The sequence below is a fragment of the Urtica dioica genome, chromosome 4, assembly GCF_054948205.1.
Source record: "Urtica dioica subsp. dioica isolate 48M chromosome 4, U.dioica_male_clone48M_v1_H2, whole genome shotgun sequence".
NCBI lineage: Eukaryota > Viridiplantae > Streptophyta > Magnoliopsida > Rosales > Urticaceae > Urtica > Urtica dioica.
Window position 1 is genome coordinate 24,125,512 of NC_142759.1, and position 18,544 is coordinate 24,144,055.

Below are 18,544 nucleotides of genomic sequence, written 5' to 3' on the forward strand. Positions count from 1 at the left end.
TCCTCGAGCTCAAGTTCGCTCCTCAAGTCGAGTTCGCTTCTTGAGTCAAGCTCAAGTTCGCTCTTCGAGACGAGCTCGCTCCTCCAGTCGAGCTCAAGCTCCTCGAGCTCAAGTTCGCTCCTAAAGTCGAGTTCGCTCCCCCAGTCGAGCTCGCTCCTCGAGCTCAAGTTCGCTCTTCAAGACGAGCTCGCTCCTCCAGTCGAGCTCGCTCCTCGAGCTCAAGTTCGCTCCTCAAGTCGAGTTCGCTCCTTGAGTCGAGCTCAAGTTAGCACTTCGAGACGAGCTCGCTCCTCCAGTCGAGCTCGCTCCTCGAGCGCGGTTCGCTCCTCAAGTCGAGTTCGCTCCTTGAGTCGAGCTCAAGTTCGCTCTTCGAGATGAGCTCGCTCCTCCAGTCGAGCTCGCTCCTCGAGCACGGTTCGCTCCTCAAGTCGAGTTCGCTCCTTGAGTCGAGCTCAAGTTCGCTCTTCGAGACGAGCTCGCTCCTCCAGTCGAGCTCTCCCCTAAAAGCTCAAGTTCGCTCCTCAAGTCGAGTTCGCTCCTTGAGTCGAGCTCAAGTTCGCTCTTCGAGACGAGCTCGCTCCCCCAGTCGAGCTCGCTCCTCGAGCTCAAGTTCGCTCCTCAAGTCGAGTTCGCTTCTTGAGTCAAGCTCAAGTTCGCTCTTCGAGACGAGCTCGCTCCTCCAGTCGAGCTCAAGCTCCTCGAGCTCAAGTTCGCTCCTAAAGTCGAGTTCGCTCCCCCAGTCGAGCTCGCTCCTCGAGCTCAAGTTCGCTCTTCAAGACGAGCTCGCTCCTCCAGTCGAGCTCGCTCCTCGAGCTCAAGTTCGCTCCTCAAGTCGAGTTCGCTCCTTGAGTCGAGCTCAAGTTAGCACTTCGAGACGAGCTCGCTCCTCCAGTCGAGCTCGCTCCTCGAGCGCGGTTCGCTCCTCAAGTCGAGTTCGCTCCTTGAGTCGAGCTCAAGTTCGCTCTTCGAGATGAGCTCGCTCCTCCAGTCGAGCTCGCTCCTCGAGCACGGTTCGCTCCTCAAGTCGAGTTCGCTCCTTGAGTCGAGCTCAAGTTCGCTCTTCGAGACGAGCTCGCTCCTCCAGTCGAGCTCGCTCCTCGAGCTCAAGTTCGCTCCTCAAGTCGAATTCGCTCCTTGAGTTGAGCTCAAGTTAGCACTTCGAGACGAGCTCGCTCCTCCAGTCGAGCTCGCTCCTCGAGCGCGGTTCGCTCCTCAAGTCGAGTTCGCTCCTTGAGTCGAGCTCAAGTTCGCTCTTCGAGACGAGCTCGCTCCTCCAGTCGAGCTCGCTCCTCGAGCGCGGTTCGCTCCTCAAGTCGAGTTCGCTCCTTGAGTCGAGCTCAAGTTCGCTCTTCGAGGCGAGCTCGCTCCTCCAGTCGAGCTCACTCCTCGAGCGCGGTTCGCTCCTCAAGTCGAGTTCGCTCCTTGAGTCGAGCTCAACTTCGCTCTTTGAGACGAGCTCGCTCCTCCAGTCGAGCTCGCTCCTCGAGCGCGGTTCGCTCCTCAATTCGAGTTCGCTCCTTGAGTCGAGCTCAAGTTCGCTCTTCGAGACGAGCTCGCTCCTCCAGTCAAGCTTGCTCCTCGAGCGCGGTTCGCTCCTCAAGTCGAGTTCGCTCCTTGAGTCGAGCTCAAGTTCGCTCTTCGAGATGAGCTCGCTCCTCCAGTCGAGCTCGCTCCTCGAGCGCGGTTCGCTCCTCAAGTCGGGTTCGCTCGTTGAGTCGAGCTCAAGTTCGCTCTTCGAGACGAGCTCGCTCCTCCAGTCGAGCTCGCTCCTTGAGCTCAAGTTCGCTCCTCAAGTCGAGTTCGCTCCTTGAGTTGAGCTCAAGTTAGCACTTCGAGACGAGCTCGCTCCTCCAGTCGAGCTCGCTCCTCGAGCGCGGTTCGCTCCTCAAGTCGAGTTCGCTCCTTGAGTCGAGCTCAAGTTCGCTCTTCGAGACGACCTCGCTCCTCCAGTCGAGCTCGCTCCTCGAGCGCGGTTCGCTCCTCAAGTCGAGTTCGCTCCTTGAGTCGAGCTCAAGTTCGCTCTTCGAGACGAGCTCGCTCCTCCAGTCGAGCTCGTTCCTCGAGCCCAGTTCGCTCCTCAAGTCGAGTTCGCTCCTTGAGTTGAGCTCAAGTTCGCTCTTCGAGACGAGCTCGCTCCTCCAGTCGAGCTCGCTCCTCGAGCACAGTTCGCTCCTCAAGTCGAGTTCGCTCCTTGAGTTGAACTCAAGTTCGCACTTCGAGACGAGCTCGCTCCTCTAGTCAAGCTCGCTCCTCGAGCTCGGTTCGCTCCTCAAGTCAAGTTCGCTCCTTGAGTCGAGCTCAAGTTCGCTCTTCGAGACAAGCTCGCTCCTCCAGTCGAGCTCGCTCCTCGAGCGCGGTTGGCTCCTCAAGTCGAGTTCGCTCTTTGAGTCGAGCTCAAGTTCGCTCTTCGAGACGAGCTCGCTCCTCCAATCGAGCTCGCTCCTTGAGCATAGTTCGCTCCTCAAGTCGAGTTCGCTCCTTGAGTCGAGCTCAAGTTCGTTCTGCGAGACGAGCTCGCTCATCCAGTCGAGCTCGCTCCTCGAGCCCAGTTCGCTCCTCAAGTTGAGTTCGCTCTTTGAGTTGAGCTCAAGTTCGCACTTCGAGTCGAGCTCGCTCCTCGAGCACGGTTCGCTCCTCAAGTCGAGTTCGCTCCTTGAGTCGAGCTCAAGTTCGCCCTTAGAGACGAGCTCGCTCCTCCAGTCGAGCTCGCTCCTCGAGCGCGGTTCCCTCCTCAAATCGAGTTCGCTCCTTGAGTCGGGCTCAAGTTCGCTCTTTGAGACGAGCTCGCTCCTCCAGTCGAGCTCGCTCCTCGAGCACAGTTCGCTCCTCAAGTCGAGTTCGCTCCTTGAGTTGAGCTCAAGTTCACTCTTCGAGACGAGCTCGCTCCTCCAGTCGAGCTCGCTCCTCGAGCACAATTCGCTCCTCAAGTCGAGTTCGCTCTTCGAGACGAGCTCGCTCCTCCAGTCGAGCTCGCTCCTCGAGCGCGGTTCGCTCCTCAAGTCGAGTTCGCTCCTTTAGTCGAGCTCAAGTTCGCTCTTCGAGACGAGCTCGCTGATCCATCCGAGCTCGCTCCTCGAGCACAGTTCGCTCCTCAAGTCGAGTTCGCTCCTTGAGTTGAGCTCAAGTTCACTCTTCGAGACGAGCTCGTTCCTCTAGTCGAGCTCGCTCCTCGAGCACAGTTCGCTCCTCAAGTCGAGTTCGCTCCTTGAGTTGAGCTCAAATTCGCACTTTGAGACGAGCTCGCTCCTCTAGTCGAGCTCGCTCCTCGAGCGCGGTTCGATACTCAAGTCAAATTCGCTCCTTGAGTCGAGCTCAAGTTCGCTCTTCGAGACGAGCTCGCTCCTCCAGTCGAGCTCGCTCCTCGAGCGCGGTTCGCTCCTCAAGTCGAGTTCGCTCTTTGAGTCGAGCTCAAGTTCGCTCTTCGAGACGAGCTCGCTCCTCCAATCGAGCTCGCTCCTTGAGCACAGTTCGCTCCTTAAGTCGAGTTCGCTCCTTGAGTCGAGCTCAAGTTCACTCTTCTAGACGAGCTCGCTCCTCGAGCCCAATTCGCTCCTCAAGTCGAGTTCCCTCCTTGAGTTGAGTTCAAGTTCGCTCTTCGAGACGAGCTCGCTCCTCTAGTCATGCTCGCTCCTCGAGCACAGTTCGCTCCTCAAGTCGAGTTTGCTCCTTGAGTTGAGCTCAAGTTCGCACTTCGAGTCGAGCTTGCTCCTCGAGCGCGGTTCGCTCCTCAAGACGAGCTCGCTCCTCCAGTCGAGCTCGTTCCTCGAGCCCAGTTCGCTCCTCAAGTCGAGTTCGCTCCTTGAGTTGAGCTCAAGTTCGCTCTTCGAGACGAGCTCGCTCCTCCAGTCGAGCTCGCTCCTCGAGCACAGTTCGCTCCTCTAGTCGAGTTCGCTCCTTGAGTTGAGCTCAAGTTCGCACTTCGAGACGAGCTCGCTCCTCTAGTCAAGCTCGCTCCTCGAGCTCGGTTCGCTCCTCATGTCAAGTTCGCTCCTTGAGTCGAGCTCAAGTTCGCTCTTCGAGACAAGCTCGCTCCTCCAGTCGAGCTCGCTCCTCGAGCGCGGTTCGCTCCTCAAGTCGAGTTCGCTCTTTGAGTCGAGCTCAAGTTCGCTCTTCGAGACGAGCTCGCTCCTCCAATCGAGCTCGCTCCTTGAGCACAGTTCGCTCCTCAAGTCGAGTTCGCTCCTTGAGTCGAGCTCAAGTTCGTTCTGCGAGACGAGCTCGCTCCTCCAGTCGAGCTCGCTCCTCGAGCCCAGTTCGCTCCTCAAGTTGAGTTCGCTCTTTGAGTTGAGCTCAAGTTCGCACTTCGAGTCGAGCTCGCTCCTCGAGCACGGTTCGCTCCTCAAGTCGAGTTCGCTCCTTGAGTCGAGCTCAAGTTCGCTCTTAGAGCCGAGCTCGCTCCTCCAGTCGAGCTCGCTCCTCGAGCGCGGTTCGCTCCTCAAGTCGAGTTCGCTCCTTGAGTCGGGCTCAAGTTCGCTCTTTGAGACGAGCTCGCTCCTCCAGTCGAGCTCGCTCCTCGAGCACAGTTCGCTCCTTGAGTTGAGCTCAAGTTCACTCTTCGAGACGAGCTCGCTCCTCCAGTCGAGCTCGCTCCTCGAGCACAATTCGCTCCTCAAGTCGAGTTCGCTCCTTGAGTCGAGCTCAAGTTCGCTCTTCGAGACGAGCTCGCTCCTCCAGTCGAGCTCGCTCCTCGAGCGCGGTTCGATCCTCAAGTCAAGTTCGCTCCTTGAGTCGAGCTCAAGTTCGCTCTTCGAGACGAGCTCTCTCCTCCAGTCGAGCTCGCTCCTCGAGCGCGGTTCGCTCCTCAAGTCGAGTTCGCTCTTTGAGTCGAGCTCAAGTTCACTCTTGGAGACGAGCTCGCTCCTCCAATCGAGCTCGCTCCATGAGCACAGTTCGCTCCTCAAGTCGAGTTTGCTCCTTGAGTCGGGCTCAAGTTCGCTCTTTGAGACGAGCTCGCTCCTCCAGTCGAGCTCGCTCCTCGAGCACAGTTCGCTCCTCAAGTCGAGTTCGCTCCTTGAGTTGAGCTCAAGTTCACTCTTCGAGACGAGCTCGCTCCTCCAGTCGAGCTCGCTCCTCGAGCACAATTCGCTCCTCAAGTCGAGTTCGCTCCTTGAGTCGAGCTCAAGTTCGCTCTTCGAGACGAGCTCGCTCCTCCAGTCGAGCTCGCTCCTCGAGCGCGGTTCGCTCCTCAAGTCGAGTTCGCTCCTTTAGTCGAGCTCAAGTTCGCTCTTCGAGACGAGCTCGCTGATCCATCCGAGCTCGCTCCTCGAGCACAGTTCGCTCCTCAAGTCGAGTTCGCTCCTTGAGTTGAGCTCAAGTTCACTCTTCGAGACGAGCTCGTTCCTCTAGTCGAGCTCGCTCCTCGAGCACAGTTCGCTCCTCAAGTCGAGTTCGCTCCTTGAGTTGAGCTCAAATTCGCACTTTGAGACGAGCTCGCTCCTCTAGTCGAGCTCGCTCCTCGAGCGCGGTTCGATACTCAAGTCAAATTCGCTCCTTGAGTCGAGCTCAAGTTCGCTCTTCGAGACGAGCTCGCTCCTCCAGTCGAGCTCGCTCCTCGAGCGCGGTTCGCTCCTCAAGTCGAGTTCGCTCTTTGAGTCGAGCTCAAGTTCGCTCTTCGAGACGAGCTCGCTCCTCCAATCGAGCTCGCTCCTTGAGCACAGTTCGCTCCTTAAGTCGAGTTCGCTCCTTGAGTCGAGCTCAAGTTCACTCTTCTAGACGAGCTCGCTCCTCGAGCCCAATTCGCTCCTCAAGTCGAGTTCCCTCCTTGAGTTGAGTTCAAGTTCGCTCTTCGAGACGAGCTCGCTCCTCTAGTCATGCTCGCTCCTCGAGCACAGTTCGCTCCTCAAGTCGAGTTTGCTCCTTGAGTTGAGCTCAAGTTCGCACTTCGAGTCGAGCTTGCTCCTCGAGCGCGGTTCGCTCCTCAAGACGAGCTCGCTCCTCCAGTCGAGCTCGTTCCTCGAGCCCAGTTCGCTCCTCAAGTCGAGTTCGCTCCTTGAGTTGAGCTCAAGTTCGCTCTTCGAGACGAGCTCGCTCCTCCAGTCGAGCTCGCTCCTCGAGCACAGTTCGCTCCTCTAGTCGAGTTCGCTCCTTGAGTTGAGCTCAAGTTCGCACTTCGAGACGAGCTCGCTCCTCTAGTCAAGCTCGCTCCTCGAGCTCGGTTCGCTCCTCATGTCAAGTTCGCTCCTTGAGTCGAGCTCAAGTTCGCTCTTCGAGACAAGCTCGCTCCTCCAGTCGAGCTCGCTCCTCGAGCGCGGTTCGCTCCTCAAGTCGAGTTCGCTCTTTGAGTCGAGCTCAAGTTCGCTCTTCGAGACGAGCTCGCTCCTCCAATCGAGCTCGCTCCTTGAGCACAGTTCGCTCCTCAAGTCGAGTTCGCTCCTTGAGTCGAGCTCAAGTTCGTTCTGCGAGACGAGCTCGCTCCTCCAGTCGAGCTCGCTCCTCGAGCCCAGTTCGCTCCTCAAGTTGAGTTCGCTCTTTGAGTTGAGCTCAAGTTCGCACTTCGAGTCGAGCTCGCTCCTCGAGCACGGTTCGCTCCTCAAGTCGAGTTCGCTCCTTGAGTCGAGCTCAAGTTCGCTCTTAGAGCCGAGCTCGCTCCTCCAGTCGAGCTCGCTCCTCGAGCGCGGTTCGCTCCTCAAGTCGAGTTCGCTCCTTGAGTCGGGCTCAAGTTCGCTCTTTGAGACGAGCTCGCTCCTCCAGTCGAGCTCGCTCCTCGAGCACAGTTCGCTCCTTGAGTTGAGCTCAAGTTCACTCTTCGAGACGAGCTCGCTCCTCCAGTCGAGCTCGCTCCTCGAGCACAATTCGCTCCTCAAGTCGAGTTCGCTCCTTGAGTCGAGCTCAAGTTCGCTCTTCGAGACGAGCTCGCTCCTCCAGTCGAGCTCGCTCCTCGAGCGCGGTTCGATCCTCAAGTCAAGTTCGCTCCTTGAGTCGAGCTCAAGTTCGCTCTTCGAGACGAGCTCTCTCCTCCAGTCGAGCTCGCTCCTCGAGCGCGGTTCGCTCCTCAAGTCGAGTTCGCTCTTTGAGTCGAGCTCAAGTTCACTCTTGGAGACGAGCTCGCTCCTCCAATCGAGCTCGCTCCATGAGCACAGTTCGCTCCTCAAGTCGAGTTTGCTCCTTGAGTCGAGCTCAGGTTCACTCTTCTAGACGAGCTCGCTCCTCGATCCCGGTTCGCTCCTCAAGTCGAGTTCCCTCCTTGAGTTGAGTTCAAGTTCGCTCTTCGAGACGAGCTCGCTCCTCTAGTCGAGCTCGCTCCTCGAGCACAGTTCGCTCCTCAAGTCGAGTTTGCTCCTTGAGTTGAGCTCAAGTTCGCACTTCGAGTCGAGCTTGCTCCTCGAGCGCGGTTCGCTCCTCAAGTCGAGTTTGCTCCTTGAGTCAAGCTCAAGTTCGCTTTTCGAGACGAACTCGCTCCTCCAGTCGAGCTCGCTCCTCGAGCGCGGTTCGCTCCTCAAGTCGAGTTCGCTCCTTGAGTCGAGCTCAAGTTCGCTCCTCCAGTCGAGCTCGCTCCTCGAGCACAGTTCGCTCCTTAAGTCGAGCTTGCTCCTCCAGTCGAGCTCGCCCCTCGAGCGCAGTTCGCTCCTCAAGTCGAGTTCGCTCCTTGAGTCGAGCTTAAGTTCGCTCCTCAAGTCGAGTTCGCTCCTTGAGTCGAGCTCAAGCTCGTTCTTCGAGACGAGCTCGCTCCTCCAGTCGAGCTCGCCACTAAAAGCTCAAGTTCGCTCCTCAAGTCGAGTTCGCTCCTTGAGTCGAGCTCAAGTTCGCTCTTCGAGACGAGCTCGCTCCCCCAGTCGAGCTCGCTCCTCGAGCTCAAGTTCGCTACTCAAGTCGAGTTCGCTCCTTGAGTCGAGCTCAAGTTCGCTCTTCGAGACGAGCTCGCTCCTCGAGCTCAAGTTCGCTCCTCAAGTCGAGTTAGCTCCTTGAGTTGAGCTCAAGTTCGCTCTTTAAGACGATCTCGCTCCTCGAGCTCAAGTTCGCTCCTCAAGTCGAGTTAGCTCCTTGAGTTGAGCTCAAGTTCGCTCCTCAAGTCGAGTTCGCTCCTTGAGTCGAGCTCAAGCTCGCTCTACGAGACGAGCTCGCTCCTCCGATCGAGCTCGCTCCTCGAGCGCGGTTCGCTCCTCAAGTCGAGTTCGCTCCTTGAGTCGAGCTCAAGTTCGCTCTTCGAGACGAGCTCGCTCCTCCAATCGAGCTCGCTCCTTGGGCGCAGTTCGCTCCTCAAGTCGAGTTCGCTCTTGAGTCGAGCTCAAGTTCGCTCTGCGAGACGAGCTCGCTCCTCGAGCACAGTTCGCTCCTCAAGTCGAGTTCGCTGCTTGAGTTGAGCTCAAGTTCGCTCTTCGAGACAAGCTCGCTACTCCAGTCGAGCTCGCTCCTCGAGTACAGTTCGCTCCTCAAGTTGAGTTCGCTCCTTGAGTTGAGCTCAAGTTCGCACTTCGAGACGAGCTCGCTCCTCCAGACGAGCTCGCTCCTCGAGCGCGGTTCGCTCCTCAAGTCAAGTTCGCTCCTTGAGTCGAGCTCAAGTTCACTCTTCGAGACGAGCTCGCTCCTCCAGTCGAGCTCGCTCCTCGAGCGCGGTTCGCTCCTCAAGTCGAGTTCGCTCCTTAAGTTGAGCTCAAGTTAGCACTTCGAGACGAGCTCGCTCCTCCAGTCGAGCTCGCTCCTCGAGCGCGGTTTGCTCCTCAAGTCGAGTTCGCTCCTTGAGTCGAGCTCAAGTTTGCTCTTCGAGACGAGCTCGCTCCCCCAGTCGAGCTCGCCCCTAAAAGCTCAAGTTCGCTCCTCAAGTCGAGTTCGCTCCTTGAGTCGAGCTCAAATTCGCTCTTCGAGACGAGCTCGCTCCCCCAGTAGAGCTCGCTCCTCGAGCTCAAGTTCGCTCCTCAAGTCGAGTTCGCTCCTTGAGTCGAGCTCAAGTTCGCTCTTCGAGACGAGCTCGCTCCTCCAGTCGAGCTCGCTCCTCGAGCTCAAGTTCGCTCCTCAAGTCGAGTTAGCTCCTTGAGTTGAGCTCAAGTTCGCTCTTCAAGACGAGCTCGCTCCTCCAGTCGAGCTCGCTCCTAGAGCTCAAGTTCGCTCCTCAAGTCGAGTTCGCTCCTTGAGTCGAGCTCAAGCTCGCTCTTCGAGACGAGCTCACTCCTCCGATCGAGCTCGCTCCTCGAGCGCGGTTCGTTCCTCAAGTAGAGTTCGCACCTTGAGTCGAGCTCAAGTTCGCTCTTCGAGACGAGCTCGCTCCTCCAATCGAGCTCGCTCCTTGGGCGCAGTTCACTCCTCAAGTCGAGTTCGCTCTTGAGTCGAGCTCAAGTTCGGTCTTCGAGACGTGCTCGCTCCTCGAGCACAGTTCGCTCCTCAAGTCGAGTTCGCTCCTTGAGTTGAGCTCAAGTTCGCTCTTTGAGACAAGCTCGCTACTCCAGTCGAGCTCGCTCCTCGAGCACAGTTCGCTCCTCAAGTCGAGTTCGCTCCTTGAGTTGAGCTCAAGTTCGCACTTCGAGACGAGCTCGCTCCTCCAGTCGAGCTCGCTCCTCGAGCGCGGTTCGCTCCTCAAGTCAAGTTCGCTCCTTGAGTCGAGCTCAAGTTCGCTCTTCGAGACGAGCTCGCTCCTCCAGTCGAGCTCGCTCCTCGAGCGCGGTTCGCTCCTTAAGTCGAGTTCGCTCCTTGAGTTGAGCTCAAGTTAGCACTTCAAGACGAGCTCGTTCCTCCAGTCGAGCTCGCTCCTCTAGCGCGGTTCGCTCCTCAAGTCGAGTTCGCTCCTTGAGTCGAGCTCAAGTTTGCTCTTCGAGACGACCTCGCTCCTCCAGTCGAGCTCGCTCCTCGAGCGCGGTTCGCTCCTCAAGTCGAGTTCGCTCCTTGAGTCGAGCTCAAGTTCGCTCTTCGTGACGAGCTCGCTCCTCCAGTCGACCTCACTCCTCGAGCGCGGTTCGCTCCTCAAGTCGAGTTCGCTCCTTGAGTCGAGCTCAAGTTCGCTCTTCGAGACGAGCTCGCTCCTCCAGTCGAGCTCTCTCCTCAAGCGCGGTTCGCTCCTCAAGTCGAGTTCGCTCCTTGAGTCGAGCTCAAGTTCGCTCTTCGTGACGAGCTCGCTCCTCCAGTCGAGCTCACTCCTCGAGCGCGGTTCGCTCCTCAAGTCGAGTTCGGTCCTTGAGTCGAGCTCAAGTTCACTCTTCGAGACGAGCTCGCTCCTCCAGTCGAGCTCGCTCCTCGAGCGCGCTTCGCTCCTCAATTCGTGTTCGCTCCTTGACTCGAGCTCAAGTTTGCTCTTCGAGACGAGCTCGCTCCTCCAATCGAGCTCGCTCCTTGAGCGCAGTTCGCTCCTCAAGTCGAGTTCGCTCCTTGACTCGAGCTTAAGTTCGCTCTTCGAGACGAGCTCGCTCCTCCAGTCGAGCTCGCTCCTCGAGCACAGTTAGCTCCTTAAGTCGAGTTCGCTCCTTGAGTTGAGCTCACGTTCGCACTTCGAGTCGAGCTCGCTCCTCGAGCGCGGTTCGCTCCTCAAGTCGAGTTCGCTCCTTGAGTCGAGCTCACTTCTAGAGCTCAAGTTCGCTGCTCAAGTCGAGTTCGCTCCTCCAGTCGAGCTCGCTCCTAGAGCTCAAGTTCGCTCCTCAAGTCGAGTTCGCTCCTTGAGTCGAGCTCAAGCTCGCTCTTCGAGACGAGCTCGCTCCTCCGATCGAGCTCGCTCCTCGAGCGCGGTTCGCTCCTCAAGTCGAGTTCGCTCCTTGAGTCGAGCTCAAGTTCGCTCTTCGAGACGAGCTCGCTCCTCCAATCGAGCTCGCTCCTTGGGCGCAGTTCGCTCCTCAAGTCAAGTTCGCTCTTGAGTCGAGCTCAAGTTCGCTCTTCGAGACGAGCTCGCTCCTCGAGCACAGTTCGCTCCTCAAGTCGAGTTCGCTCCTTGAGTTGAGCTCCAGTTCGCTCTTCGAGACAAGCTCGCTACTCCAGTCGAGCTCGCTCCTCGAGCACAGTTCGCTCCTCAAGTCGAGTTCGCTCCTTGAGTTGAGCTCAAGTTCGCTCTTCGAGACAAGCTCTCTACTCCAATCGAGCTAGCTCCTCGAGCACAGTTCGCTCCTCAAGTCGAGTTCGCTCCTTGAGTTGAGCTCAAGTTCACACTTCGAGACGAGCTCGCTCCTCCAGTCGAGCTCGCTCCTCGAGCGCGGTTCGCTCCTCAAGTCAAGTTCGCTCCTTGAGTCGAGCTCAAGTTCGCTCTTCGAGACGAGCTCGCTCCTCCGCTCCTCGAGCGCGGTTCGCTCCTCAAGTCGAGTTCGCTCCTTGAGTTGAGCTCAAGTTAGCACTTTGAGACGAGCTCGCTCCTCCAGTCGAGCTCGCTCCTCTAGCGCGGTTCGCTCCTCAAGTCGAGTTCGCTCCTTGAGTCGAGCTCAAGTTTGCTCTTCGAGACGACCTCGCTCCTCCAGTCGAGCTCGCTCCTCGAGCGCGGTTCGCTCCTCAAGTCGAGTTCGCTCCTTGAGTCGAGCTCAAGTTCGCTCTTCGTGACGAGCTCGATCCTCCAGTCGACCTCACTCCTCGAGCACGGTTCGCTCCTTAAGTCGAGTTCGCTCTTCGAGACGAGCTCGCTCCTCCAGTCGAGCTCGCTCCTCGAGCGCGGTTCGCTCCTCAAGTCGAGTTCGCTCCTTGAGTCGAGCTCAAGTTCGCTCTTCGTGACGAGCTCGCTCCTCCAGTCGAGCTAACTCCTCGAGCGCGGTTCGCTCCTCCAGTCGAGCTCGCTCCTCGAGCGCGGTTCGCTCCTCAATTCGAGTTCGCTCCTTGAGTCGAGCTCAAGTTCGCTCTTCGAGATGAGCTCGCTCCTCCAATCGAGCTCGTTCCTTGAGCGCAGTTCACTCCTCAAGTCTAGTTCGCTCCTTGACTCGAGCTCAATTTTGCTCTTCGAGACGAGCTCGCTCCTCCAGTCGAGCTCGCTCCTCGAGCACAGTTCGCTCCTTAAGTCGAGTTCGCTCCTTGAGTTGAGCTCACGTTCGCACTTCGAGTCGAGCTCGCTCCTCGAGCGCGGTTCGCTCCTCAAGTCGAGTTCGCTCCTTGAGTCGAGCTCGCTCCTAGAGCTCAAGTTCGCTCCTCAAGTCGAGTTCGCTCCTCCAGTCGAGCTCGCTCCTAGAGCTCAAGTTCGCTCGTCAAGTCGAGTTCGCTCCTTGAGTCGAGCTCAAGCTCGCTCTTCGAGACGAGCTCGCTACTCCGATCGAGCTCGCTCCTCGAGCGCGGTTCGCTCCTCAAGTAGAGTTCGCTCCTTGAGTCGAGCTCAAGTTCGCTCTTCGAAACATGCTCGCTCCTCCAATCAAGCTCGCTCCTTGGGCGCAGTTCGCTCCTCAAGTCGAGTTCGCTCTTGAGTCGAGCTCAAGTTCGCTCTTCGAGACGAGCTCGGTCCTCGAGCACAGTTCGCTCCTCAAGTCGAGTTCGCTCCTTGAGTTGAGCTTAAGTTCGCTCTTCGAGACAAGCTCGCTACTCCAGTCGAGCTCGCTCCTCGAGCACAGTTCGCTCCTCAAGTCGAGTTCGCTCCTTGAGTTGAGCTCAAGTTCGCACTTCGAGACGAGCTCGCTCCTCTAGTTGAGCTCGCTCCTCGAGCGCGGTTCGCTCCTCAAGTCAAGTTCGCTCCTTGAGTCGAGCTCAAGTTCGCTCTTCGAGACGAGCTCGCTCCTCGAGCGCGGTTCGCTCCTCAAGTCGAGTTCGCTCCTCGAGCGCGGTTCGCTCCTCAAGTCGAGTTCGCTCCTCCAGTCGAGCTCGCTCCTCGAGCGCGGTTCGCTCCTCAAGTCGAGTTCGCTCCTTGAGTCGGGCTAAAGTTCACTCTTCGAGACGAGCTCGCTCCTCTAGTCGAGCTCGCTCCTCGAGCACAGTTCGCTCCTCAAGTCGAGTTCGCTCCTTGAGTCGCTCAAGTTCGCTCTTCGAGACGAGCTCACTCCTCCAGTCGAGCTCGCTCCTCGAGCGCGATTCGCTCCTCAAGTCGAGTTCGCTCCTTGAGTCGAGCTCAAGTTCGCTCTTCGAGACGAGCTCGCTCATCCAGTCGAGCTCGCTCCTCGAGCACAGTTCACTCCTCAAATCAAGTTCGCTCCTTGAGTTGAGCTCAAGTTCACTCTTCGAGACGAGATCGCTCCTCCAGTCGAGCTCGCTCCTCGAGCACAGTTCGCTCCTCAAGTCGAGTTCGCTCCTTGAGTTGAGCTCAAGTTCGCACTTCAAGACGAGCTCGCTCCTCTAGTCGAGCTCGCTCCTCGAGCGCGGTTCGCTCCTCAAGTCAAGTTCGCTCCTTGAGTCGAGCTCAAGTTCGTTCTTCCAGACGAGCTCGCTCCTCCAGTCGGGCTCGCTCCTCGAGCGCGGTTCGCTCCTCAAGTCGAGTTCGCTCCTTGAGTTGAGCTCAAGTTCGATCTTCGAGACGAGCTCGCTCCTCCAATCGAGCTCGCTCCTTGAGCGCAGTTCGCTCCTCAAGTCGAGTTCGCTCCTTGAGTCGAGCTCAAGTTCACTCTTCAAGACGAGCTCGCTCCCCCAGTCGAGCTCGCTCCTCGAGCTCAAGTTCGCTCCTCAAGTAGAGTTCGCTCCTTGAGTCGAGCTCAAGTTCGCTCTTCGAGGCGAGCTCGCTCCTCCAATCGAGCTCGCTCCTTGGGCGCAGTTCGCTCCTCAAGTCGAGTTCGCTCTTGAGTCGAGCTCAAGTTCGCTCTTCGAGACGTGCTCGCTCCTCGAGCACAGTTCGCTCCTCAAGTCGAGTTCGCTCCTTGAGTTGAGCTCAAGTTCGCTCTTCGAGACAAGCTCACTACTCCAATCGAGCTCGCTCCTCGAGCACAGTTCGCTCCTCAAGTCGAGTTCGCTCCTTGAGTTGAGCTCAAGTTCACACTTCGAGACGAGCTCGCTCCTCCAGTCGTGCTCGCTCCTTGAGCGCGGTTCGCTCCTCAAGTCAAGTTCACTCCTTGAGTCGAACTCAAGTTCGCTCTTCGAGACGAGCTCGCTCCTTCGCTCCTCGAGCGCGGTTCGCTCCTCAAGTCGAGTTCGCTCCTTGAGTTGAGCTCAAGTTAGCACTTCGAGACGAGCTCGCTCCTCCAGTCCAGCTCGCTCCTCTAGTCGAGCTCGCTCCTCTAGCGAGGTTCGCTCCTCAAGTCGAGTTCGCTCCTTGAGTCGAGCTCAAGTTTGCTCTTCGAGACGACCTCGCTCCTCCAGTCGAGCTCGCTTCTCGAGCGCGGTTCGCTCCTCAAGTCGAGTTTGCTCCTTGAGTCGAGCTCAAGTTAGCTCTTCGTGACGAGCTCGCTCCTCCAGTCGACCTCACTCCTCGAGCGCGGTTCGCTCCTCAAGTCGAGTTCGCTCTTCGAGACGAGCTCGCTCCTCCAGTCGAGCTCGCTCCTCGAGCGCGTTTCGCTCCTCAAGTCGAGTTCGCTCCTTGAGTCGAGCTCAAGTTCGCTCTTCGTGACGAGCTCGCTCCTCCAGTCGAGCTCACTCCTCGAGCGCGGTTCGCTCCTCCAGTCGAGCGCGCTCCTCGAGCGCGGTTCGCTCCTCAATTCGAGTTCGCTCCTTGAGTCGAGCTCAAGTTCGTTGCTCCAATCGAGCTCGCTCCTTGAGCGCAGCTCGCTCCTCCAGTTGAGCTCGCTCCTCGAGCACAGTTCGCTCCTTAGGTCGAGTTCGCTCCTTGAGTTGAGCTCACGTTCGCACTTCGAGTCGAGCTCGCTCCTCAAGTCGAGTTCGCTCCTCAAGTCGAGTTCGCTCCTTGAGTCGAGCTCAAGCTCGCTCTTCGAGACGAGCTCGCTCCTCCGATCGAGCTCGCTCCTCGAGCGCGGTTCGCTCCTCAAGTAGAGTTCGCTCCTTGAGTCGAGCTCAAGTTCGCTCTTCGAGACGAGCTCGCTCCTCCAATCGAGCTCGCTCCTTGGGCGCAGTTCGCTCCTCAAGTCGAGTTCGCTCTTGAGTCGAGCTCAAGTTCGCTCTTCGAGACGAGCTCGCTCCTCGAGTTGAGCTTAAGTTCGCTCCTTGAGTCGAGCTCAAGTTCGCTCTTCGAGACGAGCTCGCTCCTCCAATCGAGCTCGCTCCTTGGGCGCAGTTCGCTCCTCAAGTCGAGTTCGCTCCTTGAGTTGAGCTTAAGTTCGCTCTTCGAGACAAGCTCGGTACTCCAATCGAGCTCGCTCCTCGAGCACAGTTCGCTCCTCAAGTCGAGTTCGCTCCTTGAGTTGAGCTCAAGTTCGCACTTCGAGACGAGCTCGCTCCTCCAGTCGAGCTCGCTCCTCGAGCGCGGTTCGCTCCTCAAGTCAAGTTCGCTCCTTGAGTCGAGCTCAAGTTCGCTCTTCGAGACGAGCTCGCTCCTCGAGCGCGGTTCGGTCCTCAAGTCGAGTTCGCTCCTTGAGTTGAGCTCAAGTTCGCACTTCGAGACGAGCTCGCTCCTCGAGCGCGGTTCGCTCCTCAAGTCGAGTTCGCTCCTTGAGTCGAGCTCAAGTTTGCTCTTCGAGACGACCTCGCTCCTCCAGTCGAGCTCGCTCCTCGAGCGCGGTTCGCTCCTCAAGTCGAGTTCGCTCCTTGAGTCGAGCTCAAGTTCGCTCTTCGTGACGATCTCGCTCCTCCAGTCGACATCACTCCTCGAGCGCGGTTCGCTCCTTAAGTCGAGTTCGCTCTTCGAGACGAGCTCGCTCCTCCAGTCGAGCTCGCTCCTCGAGCGCGGTTCGCTCCTCAAGTCGAGTTCGCTCCTTGAGTCGAGCTCAAGTTCGCTCTTCGTGACGAGCTCGCTCCTCCAGTCGAGCTCACTCCTCGAGCGCGGTTCGCTCCTCAAGTCGAGTTCGCTCCTTGAGTCGAGCTCAAGTTTGCTCTTCGAGACGAGCTCGCTCCTCCAGTCGAGCTCGCTCCTCGAGCGCGGTTCGCTCCTCAAGTCGAGTTCGCTCCTTGAGTCGGGCTAAAGTTCACTCTTCGAGACGAGCTCGCTGCTCTAGTCGAGCTCGCTCCTCGAGCACAGTTCGCTCCTCAAGTCGAGTTCGCTCCTTGAGTCGAGCTCAAGTTCGCTCTTCGAGACGAGCTCGCTCCTCCAGTCGAGCTCGCTCCTCGAGCGCGATTCGCTCCTCAAGTCGAGTTCGCTCCTTGAGTCGAGCTCAAGTTCGCTCTTCGAGACGAGCTCGCTCATCCAGTCGAGCTCGCTCCTCGAGCACAGTTCGCTCCTCAAATCAAGTTCGCTCCTTGAGTTGAGCTCAAGTTCACTCTTCGAGACGAGATCGCTCCTCCAGTCGAGCTCGCTCCTCGAGCACAGTTCGCTCCTCAAGTCGAGTTCGCTCCTTGAGTTGAGCTCAAGTTCGCACTTCAAGACGAGCTCGCTCCTCTAGTCGAGCTCGCTCCTCGAGCGCGGTTCGCTCCTCAAGTCAAGTTCGCTCCTTGAGTCGAGCTCAAGTTCGCTCTTCCAGACGAGCTCGCTCCTCCAGTCGGGCTCGCTCCTCGAGCGCGGTTCGCTCCTCAAGTCGAGTTCGCTCCTTGAGTTGAGCTCAAGTTCGATCTTCGAGACGAGCTCGCTCCTCCAATCGAGCTCGCTCCTTGAGCGCAGTTCGCTCCTCAAGTCGAGTTCGCTCCTTGAGTCGAGCTCAAGTTCACTCTTCGAGACGAGCTCGCTCCCCCAGTCGAGCTCGCTCCTCGAGCTCAAGTTCGCTCCTCAAGTAGAGTTCGCTCCTTGAGTCGAGCTCAAGTTCGCTCTTCGAGACGAGCTCGCTCCTCCAATCGAGCTCGCTCCTTGGGCGCAGTTCGCTCCTCAAGTCGAGTTCGCTCTTGAGTCGAGCTCAAGTTCGCTCTTCGAGACGTGCTCGCTCCTCGAGCACAGTTCGCTCCTCAAGTCGAGTTCGCTCCTTGAGTTGAGCTCAAGTTCGCTCTTCGAGACAAGCTCACTACTCCAATCGAGCTCGCTCCTCGAGCACAGTTCGCTCCTCAAGTCGAGTTCGCTCCTTGAGTTGAGCTCAAGTTCACACTTCGAGACGAGCTCGCTCCTCCAGTCGAGCTCGCTCCTCGAGCGCGGTTCGCTCCTCAAGTCAAGTTCAGTCCTTGAGTCGAGCTCATGTTCGCTCTTCGAGACGAGTTCACTCCTTCGCTCCTCGAGCGCGGTTCGCTCCTCAAGTCGAGTTCGCTCCTTGAGTTGAGCTCAAGTTAGCACTTCGAGACGAGCTCGCTCCTCCAGTCGAGCTCGCTCCTCTAGTCGAGCTCGCTCCTCTAGCGAGGTTCGCTCCTCAAGTCGAGTTCGCTCCTTGAGTCGAGCTCAAGTTTGCTCTTCGAGACGACCTCGCTCCTCCAGTCGAGCTCGCTTCTCGAGCGCGGATCGCTCCTCAAGTCGAGTTCGCTCCTTGAGTCGAGCTCAAGTTCGCTCTTCGTGACGAGCTCGCTCCTCCAGTCGACCTCACTCCTCGAGTGCGGTTCGCTCCTCAAGTCGAGTTCGCTCTTCGAGACGAGCTCGCTCCTCCAGTCGAGCTCGCTCCTCGAGCGCGTTTCGCTCCTCAAGTCGAGTTCGCTCCTTGAGTCGAGCTCAAGTTCGCTCTTCGTGACGAGCTCGCTCCTCCAGTCGAGCTCACTCCTCGAGCGCGGTTCGCTCCTCCAGTCGAGCGCGCTCCTCGAGCGCGGTTCGCTCCTCAATTCGAGTTCGCTCCTTGAGTCGAGCTCAAGTTCGTTGCTCCAATCGAGCTCGCTCCTTGAGCGCAGCTCGCTCCTCCAGTTGAGCTCGCTCCTCGAGCACAGTTCGCTCCTTAGGTCGAGTTCGCTCCTTGAGTTGAGCTCACGTTCGCACTTCGAGTCGAGCTCGCTCCTCAAGTCGAGTTCGCTCCTCAAGTCGAGTTCGCTCCTTGAGTCGAGCTCAAGCTCGCTCTTCGAGACGAGCTCGCTCCTCCGATCGAGCTCGCTCCTCGAGCGCGGTTCGCTCCTCAAGTAGAGTTCGCTCCTTGAGTCGAGCTCAAGTTCGCTCTTCGAGACGAGCTCGCTCCTCCAATCGAGCTCGCTCCTTGGGCGCAGTTCGCTCCTCAAGTCGAGTTCGCTCTTGAGTCGAGCTCAAGTTCGCTCTTCGAGACGTGCTCGCTCCTCGAGCACAGTTCGCTCCTCAAGTCGAGTTCGCTCCTTGAGTTGAGCTCAAGTTCGCTCTTCGAGACAAGCTCACTACTCCAATCGAGCTCGCTCCTCGAGCACAGTTCGCTCCTCAAGTCGAGTTCGCTCCTTGAGTTGAGCTCAAGTTCACACTTCGAGACGAGCTCGCTCCTCCAGTCGAGCTCGCTCCTCTAGTCGAGCTCGCTCCTCTAGCGAGGTTCGCTCCTCAAGTCGAGTTCGCTCCTTGAGTCGAGCTCAAGTTTGCTCTTCGAGACGACCTCGCTCCTCCAGTCGAGCTCGCTTCTCGAGCGCGGTTCGCTCCTCAAGTCGAGTTCGCTCCTTGAGTCGAGCTCAAGTTCGCTCTTCGTGACGAGCTCGCTCCTCCAGTCGACCTCACTCCTCGAGCGCGGTTCGCTCCTCAAGTCGAGTTCGCTCTTCGAGACGAGCTCGCTCCTCGAGCGCGTTTCGCTCCTCAAGTCGAGTTCGCTCCTTGAGTCGAGCTCAAGTTCGCTCTTCGTGACGAGCTCGCTCCTCCAGTCGAGCTCACTCCTCGAGCGCGGTTCGCTCCTCCAGTCGAGCGCGCTCCTCG